The following is a 17,423-nucleotide window of genomic DNA, read 5'->3' as shown; positions in this document are numbered from 1 at the left end:
GATCTGCTTAAGATCATGATTCAGCTTGACATACCGAAGAATGGTCTTGATATATTCCTCTTGCTTATCTTCTTCATCCTCATCTCCATCAGTATCAAAATCTACATTTGCCGGTGTAGGAACACTATTACTGGTACTTGGTTGACTGACAACCGGTTCCCAAAAGGTTGCAACCAGTTCATTTACTGTTTGCTCATTGCCTGTTTCCTCAGTTTTCTAATGAGGTTTCATCAGCTCTTACATTGACACTTTCCATAATTCTCTATGTCCTATTGTTGAAACACTTGAGAGCTTTTCTCTTGGTGGAATATCCTAGGAATATTCCCTCATCACATTTCGCATCAATTTTGCTTTGGTGTTCACTCCTCTTGATGTAACATTTTCTACCAAACACTCTAAAGTAGCTAACCACAGGTGTCTTACCGATCTAATACTCATAAGGAGTTTTATCTTTACCTTTCTTAATGAGTACCCGGTTCATTGTGTAGACTGCAGTACTCATCGCTTCTCTCCAAAAGGTGGGAGCTACCTTTCCTTGAATCAACATGGTTCTAGCTGCTTCAACCGTAGTCTAGTTATTCCTCTCTACTAGGCCATTCTGTTGTGGATTCTGGGGGGCAGACAATTGCCTCTTGATGCCATGTTCTTCACAGTACTTGTTGAATTCACCGGAAGTGAATTACTTTCCTTGATCAGTTCTCAGGCACTTGATCCTTTTACCGCTTTCCTTCTCCACTAAATCTCTGAAAGCTTTGGAGTTTACAAAGGCTTCAGACTTGTCTTTCAAGAATGTGACCCACATCATTCTTGAGCAATCATCAGTGAGAATCATGAAGTACCTATCACCCTGCACAATTCTAGTTTTCATAGGACCGCTCAAATCAGTATGCACAAGATCAAGCAAGTGGTCAACAGTGAAAGATTTACCTTTAAAGGTTGAGGAAGACATTTTCCCCAATTGACACTCTCTACACAAGGTATTATCCAGTTTGATTAGCACCAGCAACCCTCTAACTGCCTTGATCTTACTAGCCTTCACAATGTTATCAAAGTTTACATGGCAGAGTCTCCTATGCCATATCTAGCTATCATCAAATTTAGCCATAAGACATGTACTTATATTTGCATTCAAATGAAATAGTTTACCTTTGGTCTACACATCGATGGCCACAAATTCACCATCCTTTCCTTTGATTCTGCAAACTCCATTCTTGAATTCCAGAGTGAGGCCACTGTCATTCAGCTGGGCAACACTCAGAAGGTTGTGTCTAAGACCATCAACCCAATACACATTGTCAGCACTACTCTTTCCATTCAAAGAGATGGACCCTCTGCCTTTGATCATGCATGGTGTGTCATTTCCAAAGCGAACCACGCCACCATCATACTCCTCCACTGATAGAAACTTGCTTCGATCACCAGTCATATGGTGAGAACAACCACTGTCAATGATCCACTCATTGGAATTATCAAACCGGGAGACAAGAGGCTTCTTGTTTGACACAACTTCCTTGACAGCAACAAACACAATATCTTCATTTTCTTCATCCTCTGATTCTTCATCTGTGACACCTTCATCAACTACCACAAAATAGTTTCTCTAGTTTCCTCCTTTGAATTTCTTGAACCTTTCTAGTTTGTCCTTGTTGTCGCCATTAGGATAGTTTATAGCAATATGTCCTATCCGATTACAAGAGAAGCATTTCAAAGGTAGCTTACCTCTGTATTTGTCGGTTCCTTTTGGAAGTTTCTTGGAAAGAAGAGCTTCAAATGCCATCAGAATCTCCTCATCATCTATTTCTCTGCCCTGTCTTGGTTCACCACTAGTGCTAGCTTCTTTTCCTTTTCTGGATGGTACTACAAAAGGTTTAAAAGTTGATTCAATCTTTTTAACACTGCCATCAAAACTGTTTAGCTCATATGATGTCAACTTTGCAATAATGGAGTCTAGGGATACATTAGTCTTGTCTATTGATCTTAGCTCTTGAATAGCAGCAACCCTTATTGCATAGACCGGCAATAGGGATCTCAAGACTTTGCTTACCATAGTGGCATCTTTTATTTTACCACCTGCACTCTTGATATCTCCAACAATAGTTTTGATTCTTATTCCATACTGTTGAAAGGTCTCACCTTCAACCATCCACATATCATCAAACTTCCCCCTAAGGCTTTCTTCCTTAGCCTGTTTTACATGTACATCATGGCTGTAGATATTTTCAAGAGTATCCCATACCTCTTTGGGATTTACCTTATCCTAAACATCAATAAACTCAATCTCAGATAAACTACTAATTAGGGCTTCCATGACTTGCCCATTCTCCTGCATCTCTCTCTTTTGGTCATCGGTAAGGGTACCGGTAGGAGTAACATAGACAGTCTCAACATAGCTCTAGTGTTGAGCACCCATGCTTCTGATGAATGTCTTCATTCTGTCTTTCCATATATTGAAATTTTCTCTGTTAAACTTTGGACCTTCCCTCTTCATTATTAGACTAGGATCTTTACCTCGAGCGGTTAAGCTTATAGCACAGAGGACCTCGAGGATGGTCTGATACCAATTGATAACTCAATGATGAACTGATAGTACTAAACCAGTACTGAGAGGGGGGGTGAATCAGTACAGACAAAAATACAGTCCTAAACCAATCTGACAGCAGATACTTCAAATGACTGGCAAACAGTGACACCGGTTTGAAAAAAAGTGCAACCGGTAAAGCTAAGACTGACTGAGACAAGCATTAACTAGTTACTCACTTAGCTTTTCACTCAACTCAAGAATACCTTACCTTTTCTCCCTTATGCATAAACAGGTAATCTACCATCAGATCATAATAACAGCTATTTCAACATGTTTTATTGACAGGCATAAAACACATAACCATTATATGCTTGACAGACAATAGCAAAGCATCACAAGATAAAAGCATCACACATGACACACATATTTTTCACATGGAAACCCAACTGGGACAAAACCACGATGGGGATGAATACCCACAAGCTATTTTTGAACTCTTTAGAAGTTTGCTCTATTAGGAGCCTTGTCCGGTTAGAGACATTACAAAAGGTTCTGCTAGGAACCGATCTTGTTAGAGATCACCGATTAAGGGATGGCTACAATACCTGGTTAAGGATTAAACCATATTAAAGGTTACCTTGTTAGAGGATTTCAAGAACTCAATAGCTAAAGGATTTCAAACTCAATAGCTTTGAATTACCCTATTAAAGGATTTACAGCAAGCCGGTTAAGGCTACCCTGTTAAGGGATTTTCCAACTATTGAGGTGGTTAGAAATCAACAGGTATTACAATAATCTGGTAAAAGCACTCAATGCCAATGCAGATCTGCTTAAGCTCCTCTTCACCTTCTACACTTACACTCTGTAGGTATCACTTCTCTTCTTTTGGTCTAGCAAGAATCACGCATCCCTTATCTTGGATACACACACACAACTTTTGCCAACAACCTCAGAAAGAGACACAACATCGGCCTTATAGGAAAACAGATAAGTCGGTAGCATAAACCCTAAACCCTAAACTTGTTAGGTTAAGGAATTCAAATGGTTCAATCCTGACCATTGAGAACACTCCATTAATTGCAACAGTCTTGATCTAATCTCAAGACATTCCCCATCGTCCATTTTCACCGATTTCATGGCAGCCGATAACCCATCACAGGTTATCACCATTTTGCATACTTCACACATTCCCGAGGTAGATAGGAACAATCTCCTTGATGCAAGATCCTTCACACGCACAAGGCTGATGTGGCAACATGATCTATTCTTCATTACAATGCTAACTCATCACATAATGTCACTGGTTGAGCCACACAGGCTTGAAGCACTTAAACCAGAAACCCTGAAGTTGAGACTACCAATCAGTAGTCATACAACACTTCCATGTGTCGGTTCCCATAACCATATGTCAATTCACCTTGAACAAGCACACCACTTCACTTTGGCATGAATGTCGGTTCACAGTGTTATGTTGGTTCTCACCTCTTCAACATATTGACATCAATGACAACATACAATGTCATTATGTCCTCATACCAGTTCATATAATGCCAACAATATCCCCCTTTGGCATTGATGGCAATATACAAAGATATCTCTCCACTTCACATCTTCTCCCCCAATGTCTGCAGATATCTTCTTTGCTTCACATCTTCTCCCCTTTTGACAACAATGCCAAGGTGGAGGCACGAGCTTCCCTATTCCATTATGTTGCTCCCCCTGAGGAGTAGCATCCTTCAACACATCAATCCAAAATAAATTTGACTATGCACTACCTGACTGATGTGGAGCATATGCTTTTAGTTTACCTCCTGAAAGGGCAACACCCCTAATTCACTTCTTAAGTACATAAATGTAGTCTTTGGGAGAGGCTTGGTGAATATGTCTGCTAACTGCTCCTTACTGGAAATATGTTCCAATGCAATCTCTTTGTTATGAACCTTTTCCCTTAAGAAATGATGCTTAAGCTCAAAGTGCTTGGTTCTAGAATGTAAAACTGGATTCTTGGAGATGTTAATTGCACTAGTATTGTCACAAAATATACTTACCAGTTCAGATACAGGAACTTTCAAGCCATTTAATACATGCTTCATCCAAATTGTCTAAGTACAGCTCATGAAACCTGCAACATACTCTGCTTCCGTTGTAGACTAGTCTACCACTGAGGAAGAATGTACCACCGGTTGTGCTCTTCTGGTCATCTATATTACCAGCCCAATCAGCATCTGTGAACACTTTCAAGTTGAAATCCTTGCTATATGGATACCACAATCCATAGTCAATAGTTCCCTTCAGATACCTAAGAATCCGGTTGACTGCAACCAAGTGGGATTCTCTTGGGCTTTTCTAGAACCTTGCAGTAATACCAACTGCATGTGCAATATCCAGTCTGCTATGCACTACATAATGCAATTTACCAATCATTGATCGGTATTCCTTCTCATCAACCAATGTTGAGTCATTTTTTTTGGATAGTTTACAACTGGTCACCATCGGTGTACCAACCGGTTTGCTATCTTCCATGCCAAAGGTCTTCAACACTTCTTTGATATACTTGGACAGAGTGATAAAGATTCCATCCTTCATCTATTGGATCTACAGTCCAATGAAGAATTTAATCTTCCCTATGAGTGACATTTCAAACTCTTTCTTCATCTCATCTGCAAACTCATTACTCATCTTGTCATCTCCACCAAAGATAATGTCATCAACAAATACCTCACAGATCAGGATCTGATCTCCTTCAGACTTCAAGTATATATTGCTATCTTCACTTGTTCTCTCAAATCCAATCTTCACAAGATGGGAATGCAGATGTTCATACCATTCCCTAGGTGCCTTCTTTAGTCCACATAGGGCTTTATGTAGCCTACATACCATGTCACTGTCTTCAGATAGGGTAAACCCATCTGGTTGCTAAATATACACCTCCTCTTCAAGTACACCATTTAGGAATGCAGATTTTACATCCATTTGATATACTTTGAAACCTTTAAAAGCTGCATATGCAAGAAGCATACGAACTCCTTCCAATCTGGCTACAGGAGCAAAGGTTTCTCCATAGTCTTCTCCTTCTTCTTGAGCATATCCTTTGCATACCAATCTGGCTTTGTTTCTAATCACTGTGCCATCCTCATTTAGCTTATTTCTAAAGACCCATTTGGTACCAATGACATTTTTATGCTTCGGTCTGGGTACCAAAGACCATGTACCATTTTTCTCTATCTGGTTAGGTTCCTCTTCCATTGCCTTGATCCAGTCTTCATCTTTATGTGCCTCTTTGAATGTTTTAGGCTCAAATTCAGAGATCATACATGAGTTTTCTTTGACCTTTCTTCTTGTAAGGATTCCTACATCCTTATCTCCTATGATCTTCTTAAGATCATGATTCAGCTTGACATATTGAGGAATGGTCTTGATATATTCCTCTTGCTTATCTTCCTCATCCTCATCTCCATCAGTATCAGCATCTACATTCGTCGGTGTAGGAACACTGTTACTGGTACTTGGTTGACTGACAACCGGATCCCAGAAGGTTGCAACCGGTTCATTTACAGCTTGCTCACTACCCGTTTCCTTACTTTTTTCAGAGGTTTCATCAACTCTTACATTGATGATTTCCATAATTCTTTGAGTCCTATTGTTGAAACACTTGAGAGCTTTGCTCTTGGTGGAATATCCTAGGAATATTCCCCCGTCACATTTCGCATCAAATTTTCTCTGGTGTTCTCTCCTCTTGATGTAACATTTGCTACCAAACACTCTAAAGTAGCTAACCACAGGTGTCTTACCAGTCCAATATTCATAATGAGTTTTATCCTTACCTTTCTTTATGAGTACCAAGTTCATTGTGTAGACTACAGTGTTCATCGCTTCTCTCCAAAAGGTGTGAGCTACCTTTCCTTGAATTGACATGGTTCTAGCTACTTCAACCACAGTCCGGTTATTCCGCTCTGCTAAGCCATTCTGCTTTGGAGTCTGGGGGGCAGACAATTGCCTCTTGATGCCATGTTCTTCACAGTACTTGTTGAATTCCCCTCCTTGATCAATTCTCAAGCACTTGATCCTTTTACTGCTTTCCTTCTCCACTAAAGCTTTGAAAGATTTGAACTTTACAAAGGCTTCTGACTTGTCTTTCAAGAATGTGACCCACATCATTCTTGAGCAATCATCAGTGAGAATCATGAAGTACCTATCACCCTGCACACTTCTAGTTTTCATAGGACCGCATAAATCAGTATGCACAAGATCAAGCAAGTGGTCAACAGTGAAAGATTTAACTTTAAAGGTTGAGGAAGACATTTTCCCCAATTGACACTCTCTACACAAGGTATTATCTGGTTTGATTAGCACTTGCAACCCTCTAACTGCCTTGATCTTACTAGCCTTCACAATGTTATCAAAGTTTACATGGCAGAGTCTCCTATGCCATATCCAGCTATCATCAAATTTAGCCATAAGACATGTACTTATATTTGCATTCAAATGAAATAGGTTACCTTTGGTCTGCACGTCTGTGGCCACAAATTCACCATCCTTTCCTTTGATTCTGCAAACTCCATTCTTGAATTCAGAGTGAGGCCACTGTCATTCAGTTGGGCAACACTCAGAAGGTTGTGTCTAAGACCATCAACCCAATAGACATTGTCAGCACTACTCTTTCCATTCAAAGAGATGGACCCTCTGCCTTTGACCATGCATGGTGCGTCATTTCCAAAGTGAACCACACCACCATCATACTCCTCCACTAATAGAAACTTGCTCTAGTCACCAGCCATATGGTGAGAATAGCCACTGTTAATGATCCACTCATTGGAATTATCAAACTAGGAAACAAGAGCCTTCTTGTCTGACACAACTTCCTTGACAGCAACAAACACAATATCTTCATTTTCTTCATCCTCTGATTCTTCATCTATGACACCTTCATCAACTGCCACAAAACAGTTTCTCTGGTTTCCTCCTTTGAGTTTCTTAAACCTTTCTGGTTTGTCCTTGTTGTCACCATTAGGATAGTTTATAGCAATATTTCCTATCTGGTTACAAGAGAAGCATTTCAAAGGTAGCTTACCTATGTATTTGCCGGTTCCTTTTTGAAGATTCCTAGAAAGGAGAGCTTCAAATGCCATCAAAATCTCCTCATCATTGATTTCTCTGACCTATCTTGGTTCACCACTAGTGCTAGCTTCTTTTCCTTTTCTGGATGGTACTGCAGAAGCTTTAAAAGTTGATTCAGTGTTTTGAACACTACCATCGAAACTATTTAGCTCATAGGCTGTCAACTTTGCAATGATGTCTAGGGATACCTTAGTCTTGTCTATTGATCTTAGCTCTTTAATAGTAGCAACCCTTATTGCATAGACCGGCAATAGGGATCTCAAGACTTTGCTTACCATAGTGGCATCTTCTATTTTACCACCTGCACTCTTGATATCTCAAACAATAGTTTTGATTCTTATTCCATACTGTTGAAGGGTCTCACCTTCAACCATCTGCATATCTTCAAACTTCCCTCTAAGGCTTTCTTCCTTAGCCAGTTTTACATGGTCATCACCACCATAGATATTTTCAAGAGTATCCCATACCTCTTTGGGATTTACCTTATCCTGAACATCAATTAACTCAATGTCAGATAAACTACTAATTAGGGCTTCCATGACTCGCCCATTCTCCTGCATCTCTCTCTTTTGGTCATCGGTAAGGGTACTGATAGGAGAAAAATAGATAGTCTCAACATAGCTCCAGTGTTGAGCACCCATGCTTCTAATGAATATCTTTATTCTGTCTTTCCATATACTGAAATTTTCTCTATTAAACTTTGGACCTTCCCTCTTCATCATTAGATTGGGATCTTTACCTCAAGTGGTTAAGCTTACAGCACAAAGGACCTGGAGGATTCTCTGATACCAATTGATAACTCAATGATGAACTGATAGTACTAACCCGGTACTGAGAGGGGGGGTGAATCAGTACAGACAAAAATACAGTCTTAAACCAGTCTGACAGCAGACACTTCAAATGAGTGGCAAACAGTGACATCGGTTTGAAACAGAGTGCAATCGTTAAAGCTAAGACTGACTGAGACAAGCATTAACTGGTTACTCACTTAGCTTTTCACTCAACTCAAGACTACCTTACCTTTTCTCCCTTATGCATAAATAGGTAATCTACCATCAGATCATAATAACAGTTAGTTCAACATGTTTTATTGACAAGCATAAAACATAGAACCATTATATGCTTGACAACCAATAGCAAAGCATCACAAGATAAAAGCATCACACATGACACACATATTTTTCACATGGAAACCCAACTAGGAAAAACCATGGTGGGGATGAATACCCACAAGTTGTTTTTGAACTCTTTAGAAGTTCTCTTTTTTAGGAGCCTTGTCCGGTTAGAGACATTACAAAAGGTTCTGCTAGGAACCGATCTTGTTAGAGATCACCCGGTTAAGGGATGGCTACAATACCTGGTTAAGGGTTAAACCCTGTTAAAGGTTACCTTGTTAGAGGATTTCAAGAACTCAATGGTTTTGAGTCACCCTGTTAAAGGATTTACAGCAAGCTGGTTAAAGCTACCCTGTTAAGGGATTTACCAATTATTGAGGTGGTTAGAGATCAATAGGTATTACAATGATCTAGTAACAACACTCAATGCCAATGCAGATCCACTTTAGCTCCTCTTCACCTTCTACAGTTACACTCTACAGGTATCACTTCTCTCCTTTGGTCTGGCAAGAATCATGTATCTCTTCTCTTGGATACACACACACAACTTTTGCCAACAACCTCAGAAAGAAACACAACATCGACCTTATAGGAAAACAGATAGGTCAGTAGCATAAACCCTAAACCCTAAACCTGTTAGGTTAAGGAATTCAAACGGTTCAATCTTAACCATTGAGCACACTGCATTAAATGCAACAGTCTTGATCCAATCTCAAGACATTCTCCATCTTTCATTTTCCACTAATTTCATGGCGGTTTATAACCCATCACGCGTTATCACTATTTACAGGCTTCACACATTCCCGAGGTAGATGGGAACAATCTCCTTCATGCAAGATCCTTCATGTGCACAAGGCTGACATGGCAACACAATCTATTTTTTGTTACCATGCTAACTCATCACACAAAGTCACCAGTTGAGCCACACAGGCTTGAAGCACTTAAACCAAAAACCCTAAAGTTGAGACTACCAACCGGTAGTCATACAATGCTTCCATGTGCCAGTTCCCATAACCATATGCCAGTTCACCTTGAACAAACACACCGCTTCACTTTGGCACAAATGTCGGTTCACAGTGTTATACCGGTTCTCATTCTCTTCATCATATTGACATCAATGACAACACACAAAGTCATTATGTCCTCATACCGGTTCACATAATGCCAACAGTTGCATTGACTTCTTTGAAATAAATGTTTTTGATTCAAGCATGGTTAGACTCACCTTATTCAAAGAAGGCTAAAGGATAGTGTGTCGCATGCATAGTCTTCAACAACCATTTTGCATAAAAGGCTGCAGAGATTGTGAAGGTAACTACAAAACTTGAATTTTTAATTATTCTTGATTCAAGTCTCTCATTACTAATTTGTAACTTCATTAATTAATCTTTTTTGTAATTTGTCAGCCTTGTAGTTCATCCAGTTGTGAGCGCAATTGGAGCTTGTTTGAAGTCATCCACATGAAGAAGAGGAGCAAGTTAGCACAGAAACGCTTCAATGACCTTGTCTTTGTGCAATATAATCTTTGGTTGCGCATAAGGAAGGTAGAGGAAACACCAGTTGGTCCAATTGACTTGGATGATATCGATCCTTATAGTGATTGGACATGACAAGAGCCTCCTCCATTGTTTATCGAGCATGACATCATTGATTTGGAGAGGCAGGCTATGGAGGAGGAGAGGGGTGGATTTGGTTTCATGCTGGATGACATTGAGGAGGAGGAGGAGGATGAGGAGTCATTTCCAGTGGCAGGAGCAGGTAGAGACATAGCTTCATCTAGGATGGAGGATGAGCCATAGCCTGAGCCAGACATACTAAGCAATGAGGCACAGTCTCGCCAACAATAGACTTCTAGGACTAGACCCTTTAGTTATAACTCTCCCCTAGTTTTTACTAGAGCATGGAAGAGGAAGATGTAATTGTAATGATGTATTTACTTTTAGTTTTACAAAAACTATTTACTATTTTTCTTCCAGCCCAGCATTCCTCATGAGGATGTGATTTTGTACCCACTTTGAATTAAAATATATCTAGACTCGACTTGTTTCTTTTGTGTACTCATTTATTGACTCATTGGATGCATCTTCTCATTGAATTTTGCAAAAAGAATGTATTTCTAATTAAATTTAAGTGTATTTTTAAGTTGCCGAGTATTGGTTGAGTTTTTTTTTTAGGCCTTGGCGAGTTTTTTTTAATGGCGAGTAGTTCAACTATGATGTAATGAATGCTTGTTTCATATGTTGGTAAATAATTATTGATTGAATGTTGATTTGATAGTATGAGTTGTTGATTGATTGTTTGCGTGATTTGATAATTGATGATTGCTTTTGTGGACCCATGAGTGATGAATGATGATTGAGTTAGTGATCCTTGAATGCTTGAAATGATCTCTCCTTTATACTTTATTAGTAGAAGAGTCGACACATTTCATAGGAATTGAGGCACCACCTTTATAATTGTGTATTAGTTTGAATTGTGTTATTTTTAGTTGGAGCTATTTTTAGCTTGCGCTATTATTGATTTTCATGTTATTCTTGGAATTCTCTATCTATAGTTGGAGGTTAGATTTTTTCTAATCTATCTTTAGATCCCAAGCAAGAGATGTGAGTCCTACGTGGGACTTTTTAATAATTTGTACCATTAGTCTACCTAGCAATCGCATGGTTTTAGTTTTAGTTTTAGTTTTAGTTTCTGTAGATAAGATTTTGTAATATAAATTGCATTTCAAGCAACATTAGAGTGGAAGTTGTATCAATAAGGGATAATTTGTAATATTTTTTATCAAATTAGTTGAATAAACCATTGCATATTTAATATTAGAATAAGTGGACAAGATAATTAGCTTGCATATCATACAAGTAGTTGTAGCAATTAAATTATTCATATATTTTCATACAATAAATTGTGAACTATATAAATAAGTGTCATTTGTACTTAGATAGCTAATGATAATTTTCAAACATTCTTATTGTTGAAATTGGCATTCACAAAGTTATTATCCTTGTAATTGTTTGTGTTGTGAGTTGAGTGTTTTCAATAATTTAATGATCTTTGTATCATTAAATTTATTGGGAGAAGTATTATAGTTTTGTACACAATCTCTTAGGAATCCCACAGATACTGAGAGGGGGGTGAATCAGTATCTAACCGATAATTAGAATTTCTCACCTTAAAACATGCAGAACATATTATAACAGTGTACCGGTATGCAAGAAATAATGCAATAAATAGAATTAAAAACATCCACATGAAAAGCACACCATAACACAAGGATTTAACGAGGAAACCCAGTGTGGGAAAAACCTCAGTGGGATTTGTGACCCACAATATCCACTTACTGGCCAATAGGAGAATATTACTTACAAGAGGGGGGCTGCACATGCAGGAAGGCCAATTGCCTAGATCTCACTGCTCAATGGAAAGTCTCACTAACTTACAATGTGGATTATACAAATCCAATATCTTGTACTGCTTTACAATAGCATCTATAATGTCTGATCCAGTACCAATTTCTGCTCTGTTCTTTACATAAAACCTTTAACCTATATTTTGCATAATAGGTCTGCCTAATATCTTCTTTTCTTTGCTTCCATTACTTACAAAATGTCTACAATGATCTCTCTTATATATAAGAGTCATCTTACAACTTGCCAAGTCGGCTTACTAAGTTTTTACAATAATAAACAAAATATAATATAACAAAAATCTTGTCGGCCTCTATGTTGGTATGCTTCCTATCTCTCTGCTGATGCTAATGGTCTGAGTGCCAGTGTGGAGTGTGATCAGTGTAATGCATTGCCGGTGCCATAGGATTGTAAGGTTGTCGTCAATGACAAAACCTTCAATCACATACAATGTCTCATTGGAGTGTGCATATGCCAACAACCTCCCCCTTTGGCATTGATGGCAACACTCATGAGAAATTTCAAAAGTGTATCCAAAAATGTGAAGTCAAAATTGTTACCAAAAATGTGTGCTCCCCCTGAGCATATGATTCCTGTGATATTGAATTTTCTCATACCACTACTCCCCCTTTGGCATCAATAACAAAGGTTGTCAAGATGTTAGTAGAGTTTGTAGTTTCAACCTTGTAACTGGGTAGTTACAATTTGAAATAGATCCGCCAAAATCAAGTTTATACTCTCCATAAAATTTTTACTATCTCTTATTGTTGTCTCTGTTCTTTTAACTGTACCGATGAGGTACTGCAAATGCTCTGTCGGTGTTTTCTATCCCAGTATCTGTGCCTCAGATATTTCCTTCCGTAATGATGCTAGATAGTCCAATCTTGGACTCAGTTTTAATCTCAAATGCTTTGCCTTATTCGCTATTCTCTCCTTTTCTCTTTCTAATTTAAGTAACTCTTCCTCAAAATTTGTTATCCTTTGCTCAAAAACTGATAATGTATCAGGTGAGTTAACAAAATTATCAACAAGTTTATTGATTTCATCCTATACCTTGCTTATTTTCTTATCTATATCTACTGTCAAAAAGTTTGTCTTGCAGGTGTCTTTGTACAGAGTTTTGTATTCCTTTAATAAGTTGCACGGTTCCGGTAGAAGTGTGTCGAATTCCCTAGTACACTTCTTTATTTGATCTTCAAATAATTTTTGCTTTTCAATTTCTACCTTGTCCTTCAATGTCTCTTCCTTTATTTTCTCAATGTTCTCTGTGACATAGTATCAAGTTGTCCTAAAGAATCTTTATTGTCTATATTACAGTTAGGAGAAATTACCTTCAAAATTGGGATTGTGTCATCTATAGCTTTGTAAGCTTGTGAACTACAATCTATTATCCTTTTGATTGAATCCAAAAGTACTTCAGTTACATTTGTTGGTTTGTGGCCTGCTGAGGAGGAACCAACATTCTAAATTCCGCTGGTGGAAGAAGTAACCAAGCTTGTTGCGACCTCTAGTAGGTCTGTTTGTGTTTGCATTTATTTAAGCAATGGTTTGTGTACTTCTCCAGTTGCCGGTGGCACTGTTTCCTCATGAACCTGTTCCTGTTGTTGTTTCTCTTCTTGTTGCACTGTCTCAGTCTGAGCTTCTGCCTATTGTTCTTTGTCATCCATCAGTTTCTCTTGTGTTTTAACAGTTTGCTCAGCTACCAGTGGCTCACTAGCCATTTCAGTCTTACCAGTTGTATCTTTGTCTACCACAATGTTAATTTTTTTTGTATCAACATCTACTGTGTATAAGACTTCAGGATTAGGATTGACATCCTCTACATCCATACTTTCAACTATCAATTGATCTTCTGTAGTTGTTGTTACTGGTGATGTAAAAGAAGGTGGGGGTAAGTTGTCTTTTATTTTAATACTCGGAGGTCCACCAACCTTTCATTTTCCTTTGTCTCTTTCTTTCTGATATACCTTTATTGGTTTGGGGTTCCTATATTCTTCCTGTTTTTATTTTTCAACTAGGAATATATCCCATGCATTTTCTGTTTCTTCAATCACCTCATTGACTCTTCCAACCATTAATGCAATGTGTCGGTGTGCAGTAGAGAATACTGACCAGTTGGCTTTAGAAATTAAATCATTAATTTCTTTAGGTGAGTTCACTGAGTACATAGCAAGTAGCTTTTCTATCTTGATTTTCTTGTCAAGTTCTATTACTGCTTGTCTCCTTGCTTCCAATCTTTTGAACAATTCATCTGGTACTTCATCTACAACTTCCATCAAAAATTTCTTATACATGTCCATATGCAATATAACACTGTTTTCTACTTGTTCTTTTTCATCTGCAGTCAGAGTGTCATATAATTTTTCTATATTCTTCAATTTCCCTTCCTCTATAATTTCATTCAATAGTATGTCAAGAGGCACCAAGTTTTGTTTTGTTCTCTTCTTCTTCTTGGGTGTCAATTTCTTCTTTGGTGTAGTCTTCTTAACTAGAGATCGCATTGCTTGTTGTTTTTGTCTTCTTCTCCTCCTAGGTGAGGGTGTGGTTGCCAATGAGGTATCTCTTTTCCTTACAACTCTTTTGAAAGTTGCAGGCATGTCAATCTCCAAAGAAGTGACTACCGGTGATAGATGAGTCTCAGCCTATAGAGTTCCTAGCTCATCCTTAGTGATACCGGTTTGTTTTAACACATCTTCTTTAATAGCTTTTTCCTATCTAGAGCCTCTTCTCACAACTGCCGCAACCTTTTTCACTCTCTTCTTAGATTGTATTTGTTTTTCTATAGTCTCAGCACTACCAAATACTTCTTCCTTTGGTTCGTTTGGAGCTTCCAGAAGTGCTTTAGCATAAGTTTCAATTATATGATAATTTGTCTCATAGCCCATCTCTGTTACCCAGATTGTTCTTGGGATGACTGCTTCCATCCAGATTTCATCCTTTTTTATTACAAAACATATTTTATCCTTATATTTGTCAACAATATTTTGTGATAATCTGATTCTCTTCTTCATTTTGGTCTTAAGTGCTTGAAATTAATCATGGATATTGTTTTCCTTATCTTCTCCCATATTGTTGAATAGTTCTGTTAGCTGTTTACCTACCAGTATATCAAATCCAAGTTCTTTGTATCCTATACTGGGAACCTGTTTGGTTATATGTAGCATCAAACATACTAGCAGATTTCCAAACCTAAAAGTTCCTTTCTTATCCTTCTTAATCTTTCCTAGGTTGTCAATTAACTCATCCTTCAACCACTCACATATATCAATCTTTACATTATCTGTGATCATGTCATAAGCACTTTTAATGCATAAACTTGAAACTGAATTGAGTCTGTTTGCATGAGTTGCCTTATACCCTAATATCATGCTGATAAACCTTACATTGGTGTCGGTTACATCATTGACTCTTAGGGACCTTTTATCAGATGTAGCACCAGTTAGCTTAGTAACTAGGTCATTGGAAACCTTCTTAGTTTTGTCTGGCCTTTTACAAGTGGTCGATAACCCTGTGACAGCTTTCACAGCTTCCTTGGTGATTTTGTAAATTGCGTCTAACCAGAAAAATTCACCATGTACCCTACTTAAGACTATAGCGTCCTAAAATTGCAACACTTGCAATTTCGACCGCATTTGGGTCTTCACGATGGCGGCGCAACACGGAACCTGAATGGAGACCCCGAAACTTGTTCATGACATCAAAAACTGCATTTTTCAGCACCCTGGCCTGATCCTCCTGGCACCTCGCTGTCCCTGGAGGTGGGACCATGGTGCCCAGTGCCCTGGTCCTTAAGGACTAGGGCGCCCAGCGCCCTGGTCCCCCAGGACCATGGCACCCAGCACCCTGGTCCCTGGCCCTATTTTGGGCCCGGTCTCTTTTGGGGCTTCGGGTCTTTAAGTTTGCAAATTGGAAACTAATATTTCCTGGTCGGCCTAAGGTCGGGAAAATCAGTCTTTCAACCCTAATTGACAAGTATAAAAATTGCATTTCCTCTCCCATTTGAGGAGGTCGAAAAGAAGGAAATAAGCAAGAAAAAAAAGGCAGAAACGATATTCAAACATTCAAGCATTCAAGCATTCAAGCATTCCTTCAAGCAATTAATCATTCTAAGTCTCCATTCAAGGCTAAGTGTTGCATTTAAGACAAGGATTCAACCATTGAAGAGGAGATCACATACAACATACAACATACTACATACATTACACCTTCGCATGTAAGAATACAAACATTCTTACAACAAGGTATCAGTACTTGTTTACATTACAAACATTTACATTTACAGCATTCTCATTTCTTGGTTAATTCCAAAACTAGGGTTTGACCTAAAGGCAAACCCCTCATCCCTAACCCCCCAATTGTCCTCTCTTTTCTGTGTGTAGGTTGCAGGTACGCGGCTGTAATTGAAGATCTGGAATCTTTGTGCAGAGACGAACAGATCCCCCTTCGTTTCGCAGATTTTTCGGAGGACCGTGTGCACGCCGGGCGCCATCGTCCCGTCAACTTTTGCTCAAATTTGCAGAACAACACCGTCTCGATATTTTACTACTAATTCTAGGTCCGCAGCTTCATCCCATAGCCCTATCTCTATTTATAAGCGAATCTTTCCTACTTTACATGCATTCCTAGTTCAATCTTTCTATCTACATTCTTTACAAAAGAGGGTATCCTTGATGTCTTAACCCTTGAAACTCATATAGAATCCAATCTTGCATTGTGTGGGATTGGATCTTGTGGGTTTCAACCCCTCTTTTGAATGTAAAGTCTCTCCTAAGTGAAAACCATCAACCCTAGTGACTCCCCCTTCTCTCTCCTTGGAGTTGGGGAGGGGAGAACAACTAAGGGTTTGATTTTTCCGCTTTACATTTTGGTGAACCCGACGTGAACATCCTCATTCTGATTATTCATGGTTAGATCTGAAAATTTTGCCTTCCTAAATTTCCATGTTTTATTTTTTGCAAATTTTAGAGGTTGATTGCATAAAAACCCTAAAATTTTCTTTTTAGTAATTGAGCTTGTGGAATGTTTAATTGTTAATGCTTGTTTCAGATCTACCCTTCTATTGCAAATTGTCAATTCATATTTGTGCTTTAATTCTGAAAATTAAGTGGTTAAATGTCAAAACCCTAATTTTTAAAACCTTCTTGATTCAACCTTTGACTGATAATTTCACTAATCAAAACACCTCCAAATCGGCTATAACTTTGGATTCCGCAATAAAATCACAATATCTTTCATCCCTAAAAATTTGGAAAAAAGTTGCGAGGA

The sequence above is a fragment of the Cryptomeria japonica genome, chromosome 3 (assembly GCF_030272615.1).
Source record: "Cryptomeria japonica chromosome 3, Sugi_1.0, whole genome shotgun sequence".
Taxonomy (NCBI): domain Eukaryota; kingdom Viridiplantae; phylum Streptophyta; class Pinopsida; order Cupressales; family Cupressaceae; genus Cryptomeria; species Cryptomeria japonica.
This window is presented reverse-complemented; position numbering follows the sequence as displayed.